This window comes from Symphalangus syndactylus, chromosome 17, assembly GCF_028878055.3.
Source record: "Symphalangus syndactylus isolate Jambi chromosome 17, NHGRI_mSymSyn1-v2.1_pri, whole genome shotgun sequence".
Taxonomy (NCBI): domain Eukaryota; kingdom Metazoa; phylum Chordata; class Mammalia; order Primates; family Hylobatidae; genus Symphalangus; species Symphalangus syndactylus.
The window spans coordinates 12,083,237-12,100,691 of NC_072439.2; positions in this window are offsets into that span (position 1 = coordinate 12,083,237).

Below are 17,455 nucleotides of genomic sequence, written 5' to 3' on the forward strand. Positions count from 1 at the left end.
ACCCCATCTCTACTGAAAATACAAAAATTAGCCAGGCATGGTGGCGGGCACCAGTGTAATCGCAGCTACTTGGGAGGCTGAGGCAGGAGAATCGCATGAACCAGGAGGCAGAGATTGCAGTGAGCTGATATTGTGCCACTGCACTCTAGCCTGGGTGACAGAGACTTCATTTAAAAAAAATATATACACATCCTGGCTAACACGGTGAAACCCTGTCTCTACTAAAAATACAAAAAATTAGCCAGGCACAGTGGCGGGAGCCTGTAGTCCCAGTTACTCAGGAGGCTGAGGCAGGAGAATGGTGTGAACCCGGGAGGCGAAGTTTGCAGTGAGCCAAGATTATGCTACTGCACTCCAGCCTGGGTGATAGAGTGAGACTCCGTCTCAAGAAAAAAAAAAAAAAAGTGGGTCGGTTGGCCAGATGTCCCAGGTTCCAGGTTTTACCACGCCTGTCTAATTATTTTTATTTTTTGTGGAGATGGGGGTCTCGCTATGTTGCTCAGGCTGGGCTAAACTCCTGGCCTCAAGTGATGTTCTCTGCTTGGCCTCCAAAGGTGCTGGGATTACAGGTATGAGCCACCGTGCCCAGCCAGAAACTTGGGTTTTAAATGGACTTTGCTTATAATGAGATGGGTAATTCACGCAGGATGAATCCAGCCTTCAGCTTTTGCTTTCTTTTGCTTTCTCTCTCTCTCTGTCTCTCTCTCTCTCTCTCTCTCTCTCTCTCTCTCTCTCTCTATATATATATATATATATATATATATATATATATACATATTGCCCAGACTGGACAACATAGCAAGACCTCGTCTCTACAAAAACTTAAAAAAAATTAACCCAGCATGGTGGCATGCACTTGTAGTCCCATCTACTCGGGAGGCTGAGGCAGGAGGATCACTTAAGCCCAAGAGTTCAAGGCTGCAGTGAGCCGAGATCATACCACTGTACTTCAGCCTGGGTGACAGAGCCAGACCCTATCTCAAAAAGAAAAAAATGCGTGACAATATTATGTATCTTGATGACTGAGGTTTTTGGAGCTCACTTTAATTTTTCTCCCAAGGCCAATACCTCCCTCCTGTCACCCTACACCCTGGCCCCGGATGTCCTCTGCGAAGGCGCTGAGCCTACAGCTCACTCCTGCTTGAAAACAGACACTGGCAGGTCTCAGAGTGGCATTAAGGACACGCTGGCCCTGAACCAAGACTCTCCCCGGCTGACCTCATCTGGAGGATCCAGAGGCTGGAAACAGACATTGCTCCTGCCTCGTTCACAGTCGGTCACTCGTTCACTGTCACTCATGGCTGTGCTCACAAAGTCCTTGCCTAGTCCCTCCTTGGGGGCCCCCACACGGCTCCAGATGGTTCTTTTTTTTTTTTTTTTTTTTTTTTTTTTGAGACGGAGTCTCGCTCTGTCGCCCAGGCTGGAGTGCAGTGGCGCGATCTCGGCTCACTGCAAACTCCGTCTCCCGGGTTCACGCCATTCTCCTGCCTCAGCCTCTCCGAGTAGCTGGGACTACAGGCGCCCGCCACCACGCCCGGCTAATTTTTTGTATTTTTAGTGGAGACGGGGTTTCACCATGGTCTCGATCTCCTGACCTCGGGATCCGCCCGCCTCGGCCTCCCAAAGTGCTGGGATTACAGGCGTGAGCCACCGCGCCCGGCCCTTCCAGATGGTTCTTAACAGATGAAGACGGAAGTGGGTAGCTTGGCCAGATGTCCCAGGTTCCAGGTTAAAACTGGAATAGCTGCCGGGCGCAGTGGCTCACGCCTGTAATCCCAGCACTTTGGGAGGCTGAGGCAGGCAGATTGCCTGAGTTCAGGTGTTTGTGACTACCCTGGGCAACACGGCAAAACCCCGTCTCTACTAAAATACAAAAGAAAAAAAAATTTAGCTGGATGTGGTGGCGGGCATCTATAATCTCACCTACCTGGGAGGCTGAGGCAGGAGAATCGCTTGAACCCAGGAAGTGGAGGTTGCAGTGAGCCAACATCGTGCCACTGCACTCCAGCCTGGTGACAGAGCAAGACTCCGTCTCAACAACAACAAAACCAAGAAAAAAAACCAAACTAGAATAGCCTTGAGCAAACCAGGGCCAGGACAACTGGTCACCCCAAAGCAAACTGAATCACTGGGTGACAGGGACTCTCACCCCATCACCACCGCGTTGGGATGAGTCGGACTTCCTGCCTCCCACCTGGGCCAGAGGATGCCGGCAGAGTGACGTCTGTTGGGCTGGAAGCTGGGTGAGGCTCAGGCTCAATTTGGAGATACCAGTGCTGATGGTTCTTAATTTTGGTGCGATCTTGGCACACTGCAACCTCCACCTCCCGGGTTCAAGCTGGGATTATAGGCGCCCGCCGCCATGCCCGGCTAATTTTTATATTTTTAGTAGAGATGGGGGCCAGGCTGGTCTCAAACTCTTGACATCAAGTGATCTACCTGCCTTGACCTCCCAAAGTCTGGGATTATAGGCGTGAGCCACTGTGCCTGGCCCCTTCTTTTTTCTTCCCTGTATCTTGGTGCATAGTTCGGATCTGAGATCCCACGTCCATTCTTCTCGAAGCTTTTTCCTGTAACGCAGGCGGGCAAGTCTCCTGCTACTGATCTCTTTGGTTTTATAGCTACACATTTTTCTTTTTGGTTTGCCTGGGGGCATTCTCACATATCTCTCAAACCCGGCTGGTAACTTACCCTCCTACGTTGCTTTAAAAAATAAATAAATGGTGCCTCCTCTTGTCAAGGGCTTCCTCCCACCTCAGGGTCACCTGTGAACCTCTGTCCCCACTCTTGTTTCTCGAAATGGGCTATCTTCCCTCCTTCTACCTGTGTATTTCATTCTCTCCCACCCCCAGTCTTTGGAAAAAAAGATAATAAAACTCTAGAAGATATTTTGTACTCTGAGATTAACAGTGTGAAGGACCTTCCAGAACCTTCTCTCTCTGCCTTTCTCTGAATTAAAACGCCTGCTTGTCTGAGACCGACTGTCTCCATTGCATCTGAGTGATAAGAGAAAGATTCACCGAAACAGGCCGGTTTTATTTTTGGTCTGCCCAGCACTAAATGATTTTGTTTTGGCTTTTTTTTTTTTTTTAACCCTAAACGGACTTTGCAGCTTAGTAAGAATTTATTTCAATTTAGAAATATGGGTGTTCTAAACATTTTTTAATTAAAAAAATTTATTTTTTCCTGAGACAAAGTCTTGCTCTATCACCCATGCTGGAGTGCAGTGGCACAATCATGATTCACTTCAGCCTTGACCTCCTGGGTACAAGTGATCTTCCTGCCTCAGCCTCCAAAGTAGCTGGAACCACAGGCGTGCACCACCAAGCCTGGCTAATTATTTTTATTTTTTGTGGAGATAGGGTCTTGCTATGTTCCTCAGGCTGGTCTAAACTCCTGGCCTCAAGTGATCCTCCCTCCTTGGCCTCCCAAGGTGCTGGGATTACAGGTGTGAGCCACCGCGCCCAGCCAGAAACTTGGGTTTTAAATGAACTTTGCATTATAACGAGATGGGTAATTCACCCAGGATGAATCCAGCCTTCAGCTTTTGCTTTCTTTTTTTTATTTTTATATATTTATTGGTTTTTGAGACACAGTCTCACTCTGTCACCCAGGCTGGAGTGCAGTGGAGCAATCTGGGCTCACTTCAACCTCCGCCCCCCAGGTTCAAGCGATTCTCATGCCTCAGCCTCCCAAGTAGCTGGGATTACAGGCGCACCACCACACTTGGCTAATTTTTTGTATTTTTAGTAGAGATGGGGTTTTGTGATGTTGGCCAGGCTGGACTCAAACGCCCGGCCTCAAGGGATCCTCCCACTTTGGCCTCCCAAAGTGCTGGGATTACAGGCGTGCGCCCAGCTAATTTTCATATTTTTAGTAGAGACGGGGTTTCGCCGTGTTGGCCAGGGTGGTCTCAAACTCCTGACCTCAAGCAATCCACTCACCTCAGCCTCTTAAGGTGCTGGGATTACAGGCATGAGCCACGGTGCCTGGCCAACTTTTGCTTTCTTTGCCATACACGTGGCCTTGGGAGGTTGCAGCTTGGAGGTTTTCAGCCAACTTTTTGCGAAGCTAATACACACCATGCTGATTTATTGTTTAGTAAACTTGTCAGCTTTTCACTGAAGCAACAAATGCTTTTATCTGTACCAACTATTTACAAAGTACTTTACAGGGAGATCTGAGCAAGGCAGTGAGGTAAAGAAGGCTCGTGTCTATCCTTGAGGAGTTGAGAGGAGTCTAGAAGGTTCTGTACATTGGGCAAATCTGGGCAATGCCTTATAACATTTTCCCGAGCTACAGAGCTCTGACCCGTCCGCGACTTCACTGCTTCTCAAGTTATCAGCACCAAAGATTCCTTTTTCTTGTATTCACGGTGACAAGGAGAGGCTCAAAGTCCTGCCTGTCCATTAATTTCATGCTGATTTCTCTCAACAATCTTTTTTTTTTTTTTTTTTTTTTTTTCAATAGAGGTAGGGCACGGTAGCTCACACCTATAATCCCCACACTTTGGGAGGCCGAGGCACCTGAGGTCAAGAGTTCGAGACCAGCCTGACCAATATGGTGAAACCCTGTCTTGGCCGGGCGCGGTGGCTCAAGCCTGTAATCCCAGCACTTTGGGAGGCCGAGGCGGGCGGATCACGAGGTCAGGAGATCGAGACCATCCTGGCTAACACGGTGAAACCCCGTCTCTACTAAAAATACAAAAAATTAGCCGGACGTGTTGGTGGGCGCCTGTAGTCCCAGCTACTCGGGAGGCTGAGGCAGGAGAATGGCGTGAACCCGGGAGGCGGAGCTTGCAGTGAGCTGAGATCGCGCCATTGCACTCCAGCCTGGGGGACAGAGCAAGACTCCGTCTCAAAAAAAAAAAAGAAACCCTGTCTCTACTAAAAATACAAAAATTAGCTGGGTGTGGTGGTGGGCGCCTGTAGTCCCAGCTACTTGGGAGGCTGAGGCGAGAGGATCGCTTGAACCCGGGAGGCAGAGCTTGCAGTGAGCCGAGATTGTGCCACTGCACTCCAGCCTGGAGACAGAGCGAGACTCCTTCTCAAAAAAAAAAAAAGAAGAAAACAAAAACACCCCTCAAAAACCCAGAGACCGTGTTTGAGGCCCCTGTGTTGCTCTGGCTGTCTCTGGGGAGCCCCTAACCAGGCTTGGAAGAAGTTCTTGGAGGAAGGTTTCTCCTCTGACCACCGGCTGGCTCTGGCCCCTTGGCCATGAGCCTCTATGGCCTTGGTGAGATGGGCGCTGAGTGCATACGGTGGATAAGCCTGATGTCGTGTTGATTGTCTTGTGTTCTTCTCTAGACAGAGCAAAGGAGGCGAAGAGCATTTCCTTTAGGGACCATCCTTGTAGAAGTTCCTGCTTTCTGCTTCCGTTTGTTCACAAACTATATATCCTGGCACCAGCTGGCGCAGAACTTGGCTCCATGACTAAACAGGTCCTGTGGAGGAGCTGGCGCTGGGCGGGGCTGTGCCTGACTCTGGTGTCTGCTGAGGTCCTTCCCTGGTGAAGACTCCTGCTCCCCACTCTGTCCCCTTCTGGTCTCTTCCTCCACGACATCGACCTCATCCTTTCCTTCTGTTGGCCACCAAGATGGCGGCCAATGGCCCCACGTCTACACATGGCAGTTTAGGAGCCCCACTGGGAAGAAGGCGTCTCTGTCTCTGCTTCTGTTAGTTGAACCATAAGAAACTGATCTTGTTCTATAGACTTTGGTCTTAAAAAGTGACAGTCTTATAAAGTTGAATCTCAAGGATCCAAAAGAACTTGGTGGCTTGCTTGGGTGATATGCAACCTCTTGGGTCCATCACTGATGGGGATGGAGGGGTGGGCACTGTGATTGCCAGGTCAGGGTCCAGTGTGGACCAATCACTGATGGGGATGGAGGGGTGGGCACTGTGATTGCCAGGTCAGGGTCTAGTGTGGACCAATCACTGATGGGGATGGAGGGGTGGGCACTGTGATTGGCAGGCCAGGGTCTAGTGTGGACCAATCACTGGGTGGAGATGGAGGGGTGGAAGCTGTGATTGGCAGGCTTGTGTTCAGTGTGGACCAATCACTGATGGGGAGAGAGAGAGAGTAAACACTGTGATTGGCAGACCTGGTAGCTAGCACCATGATCGGCCATCCCACCAGGACAGCAGGGATGAAGTGGACCTTCATTGAAGAAAGGGATGCTGGGCAGATAAAAATGACATTGTCACCACACATACCCTAGAAAAATTACAACTGAAGGGACAAAGCTGATCAATGACGTGGGGAAACTGAGGCCTGGAGAATTTCATTGCCTTGCTGGGACTCCTGGAAGTCTCAGGGTGAAGTGAGGATCTGGATATTATGAGTTGGGCAGCTCCCATTTGCAAGGTACTCCTCCTGTAAAGATGCCAGATGCCCAGTAAACCATTCGGCTCTCTCTGAAGCCGGCATCGAGTAGCATTGCCCCAGGGAGCCTGTGTTGGCTTCCTGGTGCTGCTGGAACAAGACAGGCCTCCCTGGGCCAAAGCCAAGGTGTGGGCAGGGCTGGTCCCTCCTGGGGGCTCCAGGCGAGAATCTGTTCCCGCCTTTCCCAGCATCTAGAGGCACCCACATCCCTTGTTCGGGGCCCCTTCCTCTCCCTTCACAGCCACAGCACAGCACAGCCTCTTCCAGTCTCTCTCTGACCCTCACCCTCCCACCTCCTCTCATGAGGACACTGTGGGCATATGAGGCCCCCCAGATCATCAGGATTATCTCCCGTCTCCATGTCCTTCACTCAGTCCCACCTACAGAGTCTCTTTGGCCATGGAAGGCACCAAAGTTACAGATTCTGGGGATTAGGACTTGGATATCAGAGTCATTATTCTGTGGCCACAGGACCCACCTGAGATGTCATTTCTTTTTCTTCTTTTTGAGACAGAGTCTTGTTCTGTTGCTCAGGCTGAAGTGCAGTGGCATGACCTTGGCTCACTGCAACCTCCGCCTGCCAGGTTCAAGCGATTCTCCTGCCTCAGCCTCTTGAGTAGCTGAGACTACAGGCATGCGCCCCCAAGCCCGGCTAATTTTTGTATTTTTACTAGAGCTGGGGTTTCACCATGTTGGCCAGGCTGGTCTCAAACTGACCTCAAATGATCTGCTCTCCTTGGCCTCCCAAAGTGCTGGGATTACAGGCGTGAGTCGCTGCGCCCGGCCCCAAGATGCATTTCTAGGAATGTACCCAGAGACACTGTCAGATTCTCTGGACCGAGGAGTCAAGGCTCTTTCTGAGCTTTGTTTGGCTCAAAGGAAGATTTTGCCGCCTGATTTCTGCCTGCTCTCCACCGGGCCTGCCAGCTGCCAGGATGCAATTTCTCTGGCCTCCAAGGAGGGCCAGGCAGGGTCGCGCCGGGGCAGAGGCACACCAGCACGTGTCTGGCCCAGTGTGCCCAGAACCCGAGAAGCTGGAGTGGCTGTGGGTGGGCGGCCCCCTCACGCTGGCTTCTCCTGAGTCCCTTTCTGTTCACAGATCCCCACCCCTGGCTATCCGCATGCTGGTCATTTCTGCTTGGAGACAGTTCAGGTGTGTCCCACAGTTGCTGTCGCTGGGGTTCATGGCTCTATTGTTACTGGCCACCTGCTCTCACGGCTCACATTTCAGTCCTGCATATGTCAGTTCCTCGTACTTTCTTTCTTTACTGTATGTATGTATATATGTATGTATGTATGTATTTGAGATGGAGTCTCACTGTGTTGCCCAGGCTGGTCTCAACATCCTGGGCTCAAGCAGTCCTTCTGCCTCAGCCTCCCAAAGTGCTGGTATTACAGGCATGAGCCACCACACCTGGTCTTCCTTTCTTTCCTTCTCCCCTCCCCTCCCCTCTCCCCTCCCCTCTCCCCTCCCCTCTCCCCTCCCTTCTCCCCTCCCTTCTCCCCTCCCTTCTCCCCTCCCTTCTCCCCTCTCGCCTCCCCTCTCCCCTTTCCCCTCCCCTCCACTCTCCCCTCTCCCCTCTCACCTTTCCCCTCTCCCCTCTCCCTCCCCTTTCCCCTCCCTTCCCCTCCCCCCTCCCTCCCTCCCTCCCTTCCTTCCTTCCTTCTCTCTTTTTTTTTTTTCTGAGACAAGGTCTCACTCTGTCACCCAGGCTGGAGTGCAGTGGTGTGATCATAGCTCACTGCAGCCTCGACCTCCCAGGCTCAGGTGATCCTCCTGCCTCAGCCTCCCAAGTGGCTGGGACTACAGATATGTGCCACTATGCCTGGCTAATTTTTACAGGTTTTTTTGCAGAGACAGGGTCTCCCTCTGCCACCCAGGCTGGCACAATCATAGCTCATTGCAGCTTCGATCTCCTGGGCTCAAGTGATTAACCCTCCCGCCTCAGCCTCCTGAGTAGCTGAGACTACTGGCATGCACCACCATGAAAGGTCAATTTTTAAATTTTACATTTTGTAGAGATGGGGTCTCACTATGTTGCCCAGGCTGGTCTCAAACTCCTGGCCTCAAGCGATTCTCTTGCCTTGGTTTCCCAAAGTGTTGGAATGACAGGTGAGAGCTGCCACACCTGACCCCCCTTTTCCTTATAAATCACCCAGTCTCAGGTATTTCTTTACAGCAGGACAAAAATAGACTCAGACAGGCCGGGCGCGGTGGCTCACGCTTGTAATCCCAGCACTTTGGGAGGCCGAGGCGGGCGGATCACGAGGTCAGGAGATCGAGACCACGGTGAAACCCGTCTCTACTAAAAATACAAAAAAAGTAGCCGGGCGTGGTGGCAGGCGCCTGTAGTCCCAGCTACTCGGAGAGGCTGAGGCAGGAGAATGGCGTGAACCCGGGAGGCGGAGCTTGCAGTGAGCCGAGATTGCGCCACTGCACTCCAGCCTGGGCGACAGAGCGAGACTCCGTCTCAAGAAAAAAAAAAAAATAAAAAAAAATAGACTCAGACAACTGTGTTTAGGCATCACTTAGAGGGTGACGACTGTCCTGATTTGATTGGAATTGAGTGGTTTCCTGAGACATAAGACTTTCAGTGCTGAACAGGGACAGTCCTGGGCAAACTGGAACCACTGGTCCCTGTAAGTGTTGATGGGACACTGTGCCAGTCTGTTCTCATGCTGCTAATGAAAGCATACTCAAGGCTGGGTGCAGTGGCTCAAGACTGTAATCCCAGCACTTGGGAGGCCGAGGCGAGTGGATCACGAGGTCAGGAGTTCAAGACCAGCCTGGCCAATATGGTGAAACCCCGTCTCTACTAAAAATACAAAAATTAGCCAGGTTAGGGTTAGGGTTAGGGTTAGGGTTAGGGTCAGCTACTTGGGAGGCTGAGGCAGAAGAATTGCTTGAACCTGGGAGGCAGAGGTTGCAGTGAGCCGAGATTGTGCCACTGCACTCCAGCCTGGGCGACAGAGCGAGACTGTGTCTAAAAAAAACACCTACCTGAGACTAGGTAATTTATAAAGGAAAAAGAGTTTTAATGACTCACAGTTCAGCGTGGCTGGGGAGGCCTCAGGAAACTTACAGTCATGGCAGAAGGAGAAGCAAACATGTCCTTCTTCACATGGCAGCAGGAGAGAGAAAAATGAAAGCCCAGCAAAGGGGATGCCCCTTATAAAACCATCAGCTCTTGTGAGAACTCACTATTACGAGAACAGGATGGGGAAAAGCATCCCCATGATTTAATGATCTCCACCTGGTCCCTCTCATGACATGTGGGGATTATGAGAACTACAATTGAAGATGAGATTTGGATGGGGACACAGCCAAACCCTATCAGATACCTGGAGGGAGAAGTCAAGAATGTAGGTGGCAAAACTTTCTAAACGTGCTTGATGTGGAACAGCTCTCCAGCAATGTGTGTCCTAAGACAAAGCATGAGCTTCTGAGTGTGGTGCACAGCAGCCTTCCAGATGGGGCTGTTGGGCCTTCCTGCCCCACCTCTCACAGTTCTACACCCCGCCCCACACTAGGCCCTGACGTTCCCTAAACTGACTTTCTTTCTTTCTTTCCTTCTTTCTTCTTTCTTTTTTCTTTCTTTCCTTTCTTTTTTCTTTCTTTTCCTTCTTTCTCTTTCTTTCTTCCTTCCTTCCTTCATCCCTTCCCTTTCTCTTTCTTTTCTTTTCTTTTCTTTCTTTCTTCCTTCCTTCCTTCCTTCCTTCCTTCCTTCCTTCCTTCCTCTCTCCTTTCCTCTCTTTTCTTTTCTTTCTTTCCTTCGTTCCTTCCTTCCTTCCTCCATCCCTCCTCTCTCCCTTCCTCTCTCTTTCTCTTTCTTTCTTTCTCTCTCTCTCTTTTCTCTCTTTCTCTTCTTTCTTTCTTTCTTTCTTTCTTTCTTTCTTTCTTTCTTTCTTTCCTTCCTTCCTTCCTTCCTTCCTTCCTTCCTTCCTTCCTTCCTTCTTTCTTTCTCTCCTCTTGCCCATCTCAAGTGCAGTGGCACAATCACACCTCACTGCAGTCTCGACCTCCTTGGCTCACTGATCCTCAGCCTCCTGAGTAGCTGGGACTGCAGGTGCATGCTACCATGCCCAGCTATTTTTTCTATTTTTTATACAGATGGGGTCTTATTATGTTGCCCAAGCTGGTCTCGAACTCCCATGGTGCTGGGATTACAGGCATGAGCCACTGCACCTGGCGGGTTATAATTAACTTTAGTTTTAATAGCCACAAGGGGCCAGTGGCTGCCATTTTGGACTTTGCTGGTGTAGTTGTGTGACTGTTTATGCTCTCAGCTCCCACTTAGTGGGAGAATCATGCAGAGAGTCATGAGACTGAGGCAAGAGGATCATCTGAGCCCAAGAATTCGAGGCTGCAATGAGCTACAATTGTGCCACTGCACTCTAGCCTGGGCCACAGAGTGAAACATTGTCTTAAAAAAAAAAAAAAAAAAAGCCAGGTACAGTGGCTCATGCCTGTAATCCCAGGACTTTGGGAGGCCAAGGTGGGCGGATCATTTGAGGTCTGGAGTTCAAGACCAGCCTGGCCAACAAGGCAAAACCCTGTCTCTACTAAAAATAAAAATAAAAAATTAGCCAGGCATCATGGCATGCACCTGTAATCCCAGCTACTGGGGAAGCTGAGGCAGCAGAATCGCTTGAACCTGAGAAGCAGAGGTTGCAGTGAGCCAAAGTCGTGCCACTGCACTCCAGCCTGGGCAACAGAGCAAGACTCCACAAAAAAAAAAAAAAAAAAGACAGTGGATTCTTCTCCAGTCGAGCCTCAGATGAGAATGCAGCCCAGCTAACACCTGGATTGCAGCCTCATGAGATGCTGAGCAGAAGGCCCAGCTAAACCCTGTCAGAATCCTGACCCCAGGAAATGAGGAGGTAACAAGTGCATGTTGTTTGAAGCTGCTAAGTTTGTGCTGATTTGTTACACAGCAATAGCTGACTAATACACTTTCTCTACGTTAGTCTTGACTTCCTTTCTCCTGCCACAGGGATTCGAGATACTTTATCCCTGCCATGTAGAATCCGTTCCTTCCACTGGATGCTTACTCAATTCCTATTTATCCTTCCGAACTTGAATAACTCATCACTCTCTCAGAAAACCCTACCCTGACTGCGTGTCTAAATCAAAGACCCCTGTACACAGATTCAAAGTTCCTGGTTGTGCCTCTAGTTTTGAGCCATTCTTGTAGCATCTTGTTAATGGATCTGGGCCTCTTCCACTCGGATTAAAGCTCTCTGAGTTCAGAGAATCCTATCTGTTTCATTCAGGGTTCAACACAGCCAGGCCTGGCCCATCATAAAGGTTGGCTGGATGGAGAGAGTGAAATGAATGGCGCTTCTATGTTTGATGCTAAATAGCCGTGGAGTCCTTTCTGTGAAGCAATGATGGTGATGACAAGACCATTTAGAGAACACAGGAATCCTTAGAAAACCTGTGGGGCAGGGTCAGCAGAGGCAGCTGGGGTCGAGTGAACACTGTGTGTGTGTGTGTGTATGTGTGTTGGGGAGTGAGCTCATACTCTGTGCCTTTCCAGCTCTAATCACAGAAGTGAATCTTGGTGTCTTTTGTTTCTAAACCACCCATCAAGTGATTCTTGGAGATTCTCCGGCTCCTCTGAAGGCAGTTCAACTCGAGTGTAAGAGTAAATGGGAAAGTGTGGTGCGGCTTCACTCCCCGCTGCCCCTGCCTCCCCACCGCCCCTGCCTCGCTCCCCACCGCCCCTGCCTCGCTCCCCACCGCCCCTGCCTCGCTCCCCACCGCCCCTGCCTCGCTCCCCGCCACCCCGGTACATCTCTCCTTTCTCATTGGCTCTGGATGGTAGCGGCCAGGCATGGAGTGGCCGTTCCCAGAGAGACACGTTCCTCTGAGGAGGGAACATTCTGGCTGGGCCCCAGCATAGGGTTGCCAGACTCAACAATAAAACATTCAGCACACTCGGAGACATTAGAATTTCAGATATGTATTCATTCATTTATTCATTCATTCATTCATTCATTCATTCATTTTGAGATGGAGTCTCGTTCTGTCGCCCAGGCTTAAGTGCAGTGGCGCAATCTCGGCTCACTGCAGCCTCTACCTCCTGGGTTCAAGAGATTGACCTGTCTCGGGCTCCCGAGAAGCTGGGATTACAGGCGTGCGCCACCATGCCAAGCTAATTTTGTATTTTTAGTAGAGACAGGGTTTCACCATGTCGTCAGTCTGGTCTCGAACTCCTGACCTCAGGTGATCCACTTGCCTCAGCCTCCCAGACTGTTGGGATAACAGGCATGAGCCACGGTGCCCTGCCAGAATTTCAGATTAACAACCAAAATGTTTCGTTTTTTTAAACAGGGTCTCACTCTGTGTCGCCAAGGCTGGAGCGCTCACTGCAATCTCTGCCTCTGGGGTTCAAATGATTTTCCTGCCTCATCCTCCCAAGAAACCATGTGCCACCATGCCCGGCTAATTGTATTTTTGGTAGAGATGGGGTTTCGCCATGTTGGCCAGGCTGGTCTCAAACTCCTGACATCAGGGGATCCGCCCACCTTGGCCTCCGAAAGTGCTGGGATTACAGGCATGAGCCACCGCGCCCGGCCAAAACATTTTTTTAGTAGGAGAATGTCCTAAATTTTGCACAAGAGAGACATACTTATACTAAAATACAGATTAGAGACAGAATTCTCCAGAGAAACAGGACCAATTGAGTGGATACATAGACATATACGCACAGATGCACACACAGACGCACATGCACACACACACACAGACACATGCACACACAAACTCACACATGCACACACACAGACCCACACATGCACACACAGATGCACACATGCACACACAGATGCACACACACAGATGCACACACGTGCACACACAAACGCACACATGCAGTGCACACAGATGCACACATGCACACACAAACGCACACATCCACACATGCACACACATACACAGATGCACACATGCACAAACACATGCACGCAGATGCACACACACACACACACACCTATGTAGACACACATAGATTGAGATTTATTTTAAGGATTTGGCTCATACCATTGAGGGGCTGCAGGTCTGGAATCTGCAGGGCAGGCCAGAGACCTAGGGAAGAGCTGATGCTGCAGTCTCAAGCCCAAAGGCTATCTGGAGGCAGATTTCTTTCCTCTTGGGGAACCTCAGTCTTTTAAGGCCTTCAACTGTTTGGGTGAGGCCCACCACATTATGGAGGGTCACCTGCTTTATTTAATATCTACTGATTTAAATGTTTATTTGGCTGGGCGCAGTGGCTCATGCCTGTAATCTCAGCACTTTGGGAGGCTGAGGCAGGTGGATCACCTGAGATCAGGAGTTCCACACCAGCCTGGCCAACATGCAAGACCCCGTCTCTACTAAAAATACAAAAATTAGCCAGGCATGGTGGCAGGCACCTGTAATCCCAGCTACTTGGGAAGCTAAGGCAGAAGAATTGCTTGAACCTCGGAGGCAGTTTGCAGTGAGCCGAGATTGCACCACTGCACTCCAGCCTGGGTGACGGAGCTAGATTCCATCTAAAAAAAAAAAAAAAAAAAAGAAGAGAAGTTAATTGGGCTGGGTGGGTGCAATGGTTCCCAGCACTTTGAGAGGCTGAGGCAGGAAGATGGCTTGAAGCCAGTAGTTCCAGACCAGCCTGGGCAACATAGCAAGACCCCATCTCTAAAAAAAAAAATTATGATTGTTAAAATTTTCTTAGAGGCAGGGTCTCCCTACATGACCCAGGCTGGTCTTGAGCTCTGGGCTCCGGTGATCCTCCCATCTCAGCCTCCCAAGGTGCTGGGATTACAAGCGTGAGCCACTGCACCCTGACTCTACAAAGACATTTTTTAACTTAGCTGGCATAGTGGTACACATCCATATTCCAGCCACTCCAGAGGCTGAGGTGGGAGGATCGCTTGAGCCCAGGAGGTCGAGGCTGCAGTGAGCTATGATCACACCACTGCACTCCAGCCTGGGGGACAGAGTGAGACCCCCCCATCTCAAAACAATAAAAATAAATAAATAGATGTTAATTGTATCTAAAAATTACCTTCACAGCAACGGCTAAAATAGTCTTTGACCAAAGCACCAAAGCCCGGCCAAGGTATTGCATAGAGTGAACCATCCCAGGGACACACTTAGGCTATAAAAGGATGTTTGATTGTCTGAAACTCAAGCTCCATGTGGTGTTCTGTATCTTATCTGCCCACCCAGGCCTGGTTTTCATCCCCACGGGCGTCCAGAGCAACTCCACTCCCTCCAGAGAAGCCCTCGGCCACGTGGGCACGTCCAGGGGACACCACCCGGGGAAACAGAATGGCATTGTTCCCCCAGCTTCCTTTTCTGTGGGTTTCTAATGGGGAAAAGTGTTGGAGGCCAGGCATGAATCATTCTCCACCCACGCAGGAGACCCAGCATCCCAGAGGAGCTGAGGTGGAGGGGAGGCAATGAGATCCACCTTTGCAGACAATGTGGAGGTGATTCACCCCCTCTGCAGAGAAAGGCGTCCCTGCAGGCTGAGAACATGCAGAGTTTGAGGTTAAGGTCTGTTGGGGTCTCACGAGCGTAAAAGAATGTAAGCTAGAGAACCAGGTGTGGTGGCTCCCGCCTGTAATCCCAGCACTTTGGAAGGCCGAGGCGAGCAGATCAGCTAGGGTCAGGAATTCGAGACCAACCTGGGCAACATGGCGAAACCCCATCTCTACTGAAAGCACAAAAATTAGCTGGGTGTGGCTGGGCACGGTGGCTCATGCCTGTAATCCCAGCACTTTGGGAGGCCGAGGCAGATGGATCACGAAGTCAGGAGATCGAGACCATCCTGGCTAACACAGTGAAACCCCGTCTCCACTAAAAATACAAAAAAATTAGCCGGGTGTGGTGGCATGCCTGTGGTCCTAGCTACTCTGGAATCTAAGGCAGGAGGATCGTTTGAGCCTGGGAGGTAGAGGCTGCAGTGAGCTATGATAGCACCACTGCACTCCAGCCTGGGTGACAGAGCAAGACCTTGTCTCTAAAAAATAAAAAAAGATTACGTATCTATTCCAGGGGTCAGGAAACAACATCCTGTGAGCCAGAGCCAGATCTGGTCTGCAGAATTATTTTTTCATTTTATTATTATTACTAGAGACTGGGTGTCGCTCCGTCACCCAGGCTGGAGTGCAGTGGTGTGATCACAGGTCCTTGCAGCCTCAACCTTCTGGGCTCAAGCAGTCCTCCCACCTCAGCCTCCTGAGTAGCTGGGATCACAGATACGTGCCCCACCACACCCGGCTAATTTAATTTTTATTTTCTGTCGACATGGGGTCTTGCTATGTTGCCCAGGCTGGTCTCAAACTCCTGGACTCAAGCGATTGTCCTGCCACGACCTCCTAAGGAGATGGGATTGGCCGGGAGCGGTGGCTCACGCCTGTAATCCCAGCACTTTGGGAGGCCGAGGCGGGCGGATCAGGAGATCAGGAGATTGACACCATCCTGGCTAACACGGTGAAACCCCGTCTCTACTAAAAATACAAAAAATTAGCCGGGCGTGGTGGCGGGTGCCTGTAGTCGCAGCTACTCGGGAGGCTGAGGCAGGAGAATGGCGTGAACCTGGGAGGCGGAGCTTGCAGTGAGCTGAGATTGTGCCACTGCACTCCAGCCTGGGCGACAGAGCGAGACTCCATCTCAAAAAAAAAAAAAAAAACCAAAGATAGGATTACAGGCGTGAGCCACTGCGCCCAGCCAGGATTTGAACTTTAGTGTCCATAAAGTGTGAGGAGAACATCGTTGTGTCTAATTCTTTACACGTGGTCGGCTGCTTTAGCTTGACAATGGGAGAGTGAAGGGACACAGTCCTCACTGCCTTGTGAGCATGAAAATATTTACTGCTGCCAGCGCGGTGGTTGACACCTGTCATCCCAGCACTTTGGGAGGCCGAGGCAGGTGGGTCACTTGAGGCCAGGAGTTTGAGACCAGCCTGGCCAATATGGTGAAACCCCGTCTGTACTAAAAATACAAAAATTAGCCAGGTGTGATGGTGTGCCCCTGTGGTCCCAGCTACTTGGGAGACTGAGGCATGAGAATCACTTGAAGCTGAGAGGCAGAGGTTGTAGTGAGATCACGCCACTGCACAGTGCACCTGTGGTCCCAGCACTTTGGGAGGCTGAGGAGGAAGGTTGCCTGAAGCCAGGAGTTCAAAACCAGCCTGGGCAACATAGCAAGATCCCCTCTCTACAAAAAACAGAAAAATGAGGCCGGGTGCAGTGGCTCATGCCTGTAATCCCAGCACTTTGGGAGGCCGAGGTGGGTGGATCACCTGAGGTCAGGAGTTGGAGACCAGCCTGGCCAACATGGTGAAACCCCCTCTGTACTAAAAATATAAAAATTAGCCAGGCATGGTGCTGGGCGCCTGTAATCCCAGCTATTGGGGAGGCTTAGGCAGGAGAATTGCTTGAACCCGGGAGGCAGAGGTTGCAGCGAGCAGAGATTGTGCCACTGCACTGCAGCCAGGGCAACAAGATCGAGACGAGACTCCATCTCAATAGATAGATTAGATAGATAGATAGATAGATACATAGATACGTACATACATACATACATAGAAAGAAAGAAAGAAAAACGAGCCTGGCGTGGTGACACACACTTATGGTCCCCACTATGGGAGGCTGAGGTGGGAGGATCGCTTAAGCCTGGAAATTTGAAGTTGCAGTGAGCCAAGATCGCACCACAGCACTCCAGTATGGGCAACAGAGAGACTTTCTCTCTCTCTTTAAAAAAAAAAAAAATCGGGTGGGGTGTGAAGGTCAGGAGAACTTTGGGTTTTAGGCTGCTGGAGGGATTTTAGTGTGTGTGTCGCCAGGGATGATGTAATCTGATGAACACTTCAAAGGCACCCTTAACGGCCGTGACCAGCTCACAGAGGGGCAAGGGAGGGAGGAAAGAGGCCAGTCCCTCCAGAGGGGATGCTGGTGGCCTGTCCAGAGCCGTAGCTGCACAGATGGTGAGGAATGACTGGATTAGGAATCTGTTTTGAACACTAGCCAACAGGAGTTGTTGATGAGTGTGACAGAAAAAGTCTGTGGTCACAAATTC